Here is a 6,570-nt window from a genome sequence, read left to right as displayed (position 1 = left end):
ACGTTTTCACCGTATATTTTATCTTTTGAAGTTCACGAAAAGTGTTAAGTATACGTTAAATACATCGAGCAGTAGAACAGTGGCTAAGACGCTGATTCGAAAGGTAAAGGATGGGATTCTTATCTTAGCGAGATTTTCTTGATATATGAGTTTTGTAAGTTTAGCCAGTCATTTAAACAGGACCAGAAGAAATTCCCTAAATATGCTTCAGCCATTTTTCTCTTCATTGGTGTCGACGATCTGTTCAGTTTTAACCTTCCTTCCAGTATGACCTGCTCGAATAGAATAACGTCAACAGCTGCTGTGGTTACGTTTCAAAATGGTCTCTACGTTTCCACTAACATGATGTAAAACTTCCATGGCAGTTATCTGAGCACCGTGCTTTGACATTGTTCTCCTCGTGTCAGGTGTTAGTGAGCTGGTGGTTACTAACTTAGTTCAATATTCCAGTAACGCTATTCCCTCACCTTGTTAAAATAATTCATGTATTTATCTCATATACCGATTTATGCGAGCTACCTGAAGTAGTGTATGGCATCATACTACACTATTTTTAGATGATGCACTGGTATCATTTTAATATTAGACATGCTTGAACTAATTTCAGTGACATTATGAAACACTAATCTCGAATCTAACATTCAAGTAATGACGCGCTAAGGTTGCTAGTACTGTAGGAATTACTTTAGTAAATTCGATAGCGCACTGGCAGTTCAAGCTATTCCCATAAATATGGTGCATCAGATTAAAATACCCGGCATTTTACTTGGAGAAAGCAGAACTTGAATTAGTCTGAGCGATGGCTGAAATTGCAGATCTGACAACTCAGAGAAATGTGTGTAATACTCGCATTACACTGCAATGTTACTGAAAGTTCTTTTAAGCCGGAGTTTCGTTCTCACACAGCGCCCGATGATCAGTATGCACAGCACAGTACAGGAACGGAATTATTCCACGTAATACATTTAGGCATGGATTCGTCAACGAAATTCGAGTGGCTGATGGGTAAGGCGATCACTGGCCTGATTTTAGTACTGCAGTCACATCTGTGGCTGGATTCGCGAAGAAATGAATGATGTCAGGTAGACGTGACACTGTTTCCGATATAGCAGAGATGGATTAAAAATGCTGATGGAAATATCTCTCGATCCATCTACAGTCTGGAACAAAGAGGCATATAATCATCATAGGGAGGCATCTATGTGTGAACAGTGCTCCTAGTGGCAATAACAAGTAACACTGGGCGCTATATTTCATAATGTCGGGACACTTAACATATTAGTAAATTTGAGGCAGGAGAAGCTCTGTGTAGGAAATCTAAGGTAAAAGTATTATTCAGAATCGTAAATAATGCCCAGTGTACGTTCAAATGGTATAAGGTATAGTCAACACAAAATTTTCTCTTTAAACTATTTCTTTATGTACTCAGAATGTTGGAACATAGGTTGAGTTTATTCACAGTGTTCGATCATCTAATGGTTTCCTTTGAATTTGGAGAGAAATGTCTTTATTGTATTATGATAAAACTGTTGTTAAATCATTACTTCACTTGTAGGTTCCAGTACGTCATTTTTGCAAAACTAAATCAGTGGCACACGGAGGGAAACTGCTCAGACAAATGTAGACAAACTTCATATTGTATAAAGGAAAATAATGAGCCTTTCCTGTAAATTGGCCTATGTGATGGAGAAATACAGTCTCAGGTACAGTTATCTGTCAAATTAATGTAAGCGTATATAACAGAAGACAATTTATTATGGATCTTGTTAATTGCTCTAGCCCTATACCATTCAAGTGTTTTATTTCATTTCTCTTCATTCCTACTAGCCTTACAACAAATATTAAACTGTCATTAGAAGCTTGTGTACAGTAATATCACTTAGATTTTCTTCACATATTACCACACTGTTTTAAAACACTGCGCCTGTAAAAACAATGGGTTTGCTTGTTAAACAGTAACAACTTCTTTTATATGATTAGAGAAGCAGGTTGACATCAGATTTTTGGTGTCCTGTAGTATTTTGATCATGCAGCGTGTACACAAAAGTAAAAATATTCAGCCTAAGTTAACTGATCTTAAGGGATCTAGTAACTGCTCTTTTCCGAGAAACCGATATCCTGAATCAGAAGGACGTAAAAAGTGACTGTCCTGATTTCCATTAGAACTGCTTGAAGCCACACAAAAATAACACAAAGTTGAATAAAAAAATTCTTGTCTACATACCAGGAATTCTCAACAGCAACGATCATTACGCCTTCGAACCATCGTTTTAAATGTTTTTAAATCTTAATTCAGAGCCTATCATCACTACAAATTACCAAAGACCTGTTAAATGTATCTCCCATAAGTTTGTAACATGGTACTTTCGAGCGTGAAATGGCATTCGAATCAGAAGCAGAATAACCAGTTTTATTAGTAGTGTAAGATACATGGGTAATTACAAAAATACGCTCGTTTACATTGCAGTAATGTCACCAAAACAATGCAACACCTCATAAATATCACTCTTAAGATGGCACAATACACGACAAACACACTTCATAATAATAGTAATCGACCACCGAAACATCGCGTTCCTGTCGCCGGCATCAGCAAATCCTCATGTGTAACAAAAGCAAACATGTGATTTCGTGCTAACAGACAGATACTATCATCCAGCCTCACGTTCTTAAACAGGGCGACGAATTTTCAGTTGGATTCAAATACGGCTGCGCCTGGCCTGTCTATGTTGCTTAAATAGGTTGTTGGTTTGCAACAAACACCTCTGTTTTGGGCTCAGTAAGAGAGGATTGCAAAGTTAGGTAATTCTCGTACAGTTTTATTTTCATCTCGGTTTCTTGATTTTAAAATTAGCTGAAGTAACTCTCTTAGTAACATCTATATAAGGAGTAGGATGAAGGCTAGAAAGGGCGCTTGCCGATTGTGTCAGGTCCGTCAGAAATCTCACTTCCACTAATTGACTGTAGGACGACAGTAGAAATGCAAATACCCCTTATATAATGTTAAGATTATTTTTTATTTCATTAACAATCAAAATTATATTTTCAGATAACTATCTCCCTGGGTCACAATCGACCGCCCTCAAATTTAAAATAAAAATTCAAACTGCTAAATAATTTTATAAATTACATACAGAATACAGCAAGGTTTACGGAACGATAAGATTCTCTCTCTCTGGTGCTGCAGAGGAAGACGACACATTCTCACTAACTTAAAAGGCGCTGATTCTTAATTAGATTTTACACTGCAGAAAGAAAATGAAGAAGAAACTCGATTGTTAAAGAACACTATAGTAATTTTGAAGTATTCGCTCTGTTGTCACAATGGTCCTTGTTTTATGATAATATCTTCACAACAGTAAAAATTCCTGTGATATGCAATTACATAATGTATAAAACAGACCATAGAACAATGTATCATCCCTCAGAAGAAACTCGTAGACATTTTCCTCAGTATGTTCAGTTTGTTCAGCCAGTGTTCAGTACAGCACATAACGAATGAAGAACTGTTCTATTATAGGTGTTGTTCATTTTGAAGGCAGTATGTACAGCGCCACAGCATTGACAGTATCACATTCTGAGGAACCCCAGGATTTTGGCAGGTTTGTTTCGTGACTACGAAAGTCCCATCAACGAGTTCCATGTGAATATCTGAATGAGTTTCTTAAACTATTCTGTTCACTTGGAGATGTCCACTTGCATCATATGTGGTGACATGTGAACTGTTTATTAATGTGGTGCAAACTCTGGCTGTTCTCCCACACGATGAAACTATTTAAGCTGCGATTCCTTAGCGCTATGTATTCTTTGAAAAGTGGAAAGATGCTTTAACGTGTGTTTTGTTCATGACTCGTTCACTTTATCCGGAAGTATGAAGGATAAAATCTTTAATATTGTCAATACTATTCAACTAATACATAACGATCTTGTGTACGTATGGGGATCTACGCACCACCACCTGTAAGTCGTCACATTTACTGCTATTTCAACTGTTAAACATGCCCTCATACTGTTAAAAGTAACATCGTTTGCAGAGAGCACCTAACCAGGGGCCGGCCGTTGTGGCCGAGCGGTTTTAGGTGCTTCAGTATGGAACGGCGCTGCTGCTACGGTCGCAGGTTCGAATCCTGCTACGAGCATCGATGTGTGTCATGTCCTTAGGTTAGTTAGGTTTAAGTCGTTCTAAGTCAAGGGGACAGATGACCTCAGATGTTAGGTCCCATTGTGCTCAGAGCCATTTTAACCAATTGAACCAAACCAGGAAACTGTGATTTTCTGCTACCATAAAAATTAGTCTGAAATCGCCAATCCAGAGAGTAATTCCGCAGCCGCTGCATGATACAAGTTTTTTTTTTTTTTTTTTTTTTTTTTTTTTTTGGCTTCTGCTCAGAGCTCATACGTTAATTGCACAATTCCCGTGTAACACATTCCCCTCCTGACCTACCTCGCACGTCAAGTACGAGTATCTGGAATTCCAACATGAAGGTATCGGAAATCTCGTAGGCGTCTGTGAACAGACAGACAGGTATTGCGTCACGGTTGCCATCGTTGCAGAAAAAGATCAGCATAAGATCATTATGCTCCTCTTAAATCGCACACAGTGAACTCATACACGATACGCACATTTGACAACTCTTCATCAATAAAACTATGCTTACAGCTGTCTGTTATTGTTAATGTATAACTAACACAGCGGGAACAACAAACCAGAAACAAGGCAGACTATGAAGGCGAAGAGTAAAGCCGTCATTGTTGTTACCAGCAGCATTTACCGTAACTGCATGGGCACTGAGGCAATCACCACACACACAGTGCACCAGTTTGAATATACACGTTTGGTAGAATACCGTTTCCTGTTGCATTACGGACTCAGTAACTGCCTGTTGGACATTCAAGTCCGACACAGTCGTCGACCCTTCATCGCCTTTCCTAAGGGACCGAAGGTGTGCTTATCACATGGGGAGAGGTCTATAGGACGCTTGCGCGATTGTCTGAAGGCGTACGTTACGCGTGGTGACATTTGAAATATGGGATCGTGCGTTATCATGAAGCAGGAGCACACCTTGTCCACAGCGGCGGTTTCCGACAGACGTGCCCCATACAAACAGTTCATTCTCCGATGAATATCTAGCAGTGCCTGTCCTTCGTCAGTTAAGAAAAGAATAACTGCCCGCTGACCCTGTTTGGGTCCATCGGAGTATAGTTGATAATAACAGAACTATATGAAAAAGACTTATTTACAAACTGCGGTGATTTACAGACTGCGGTGTGTGCACACTTTATTTAACTTGTAAACGTCACTACAGATATTTGAATTTAGTTTACGACATGCTCGATATGCCTGCCACCAGTGGCGATGAAGCTTCGCAGTCGAACAGGGAAATTCTGCACGAGTCGCAAGTGTCGGAACATCGATGATGTCGATGACATCCTGAGTGACTGTATTCAGCTGAGCAAAGGTTTTCGTGTTATTGCTGTACACCTTGTCTTAAATACAGCCCCACAAAAAGCAGTCGCATGTGTTTAGATGCGGAGAAGATGGCGGCAAATCGAGACCCTTCCCAGTGGCCTCTGGGTATCCCAGAGCCAGAATACGGTCCCCAGAGTGCTCCTCCAGGACATAAGGCACTCTCCTGCTTCGATGTGTCGAGCCCCGTCTTGCACGTACAGCATGTTATCAAAATCAGGGTCACTTTGGATAATGGGGCTGAAATCGTATACCAAAACCTTCACGTACCGGTAGCCACTGTGCCATCAAGGTGTACTGCACTGATTATTCCGTGACTGGACACTGCAACCACTCAGACACCCGTTGATGGCGAACTGCAGAGTGTCAGTCTTCCAATTGCTCCAGATTTCCATATTGACGAACCCATCTACAAGAAAGTGGGCTTTGTCGCTAAATCACACTATGCATGTGCACACTAATTCCCATCATGGCCTGAGGCCAACAGTGCAGTTTTAGTTTCTTAACGCAAACAGATCAGAAGTTTTATTTCATATAGTTCAATAATTGTCACCCAATAACGACGTTGCCATTTCCGCTTTTACCGCAACCAATTCGTAAACACATGAATGCCACACCGATAGGTTGTTTAAATGTCGATGCTAATATATACCTACAACGGAGTCACGCTACGCTGCATATCGCTGCAGGAACACCCTCAAAAAATGGTTCAAATGTATCTATGGGATTTAACATCTGAGGTCATCAGTCCCCTAGAACATAGTACTGCTTAAATAATCTAAGATCATCACACACATCCATGTCGGAGGCAGGATTCGAAGCTGCGACCATAGCGGTCGCGCGGTTCCAGATTGAAGCGCCCAGAACCACTCCGCCACACCGGCCGGCAGGAACACTCTCAAATGGAAACTATGATCTCCCTCATATATTGTGGTGACAGATGTCATGCGATAGCTAAATGCACATATACAGGGGGCTATAATATCGAGTACACAAGGTATAAAAAGTGGGGAAGCTGTCACTTTTTAATGTTGTGATTCATGTGAAAAGGTTTCCGACGCTATTATTGTAGCATGACGGGATTTAACAGACTTTGAACGCAG

This window comes from Schistocerca gregaria, chromosome 3 (assembly GCF_023897955.1).
Source record: "Schistocerca gregaria isolate iqSchGreg1 chromosome 3, iqSchGreg1.2, whole genome shotgun sequence".
NCBI lineage: Eukaryota > Metazoa > Arthropoda > Insecta > Orthoptera > Acrididae > Schistocerca > Schistocerca gregaria.
Note: the sequence above shows the minus strand (reverse complement) of the source record.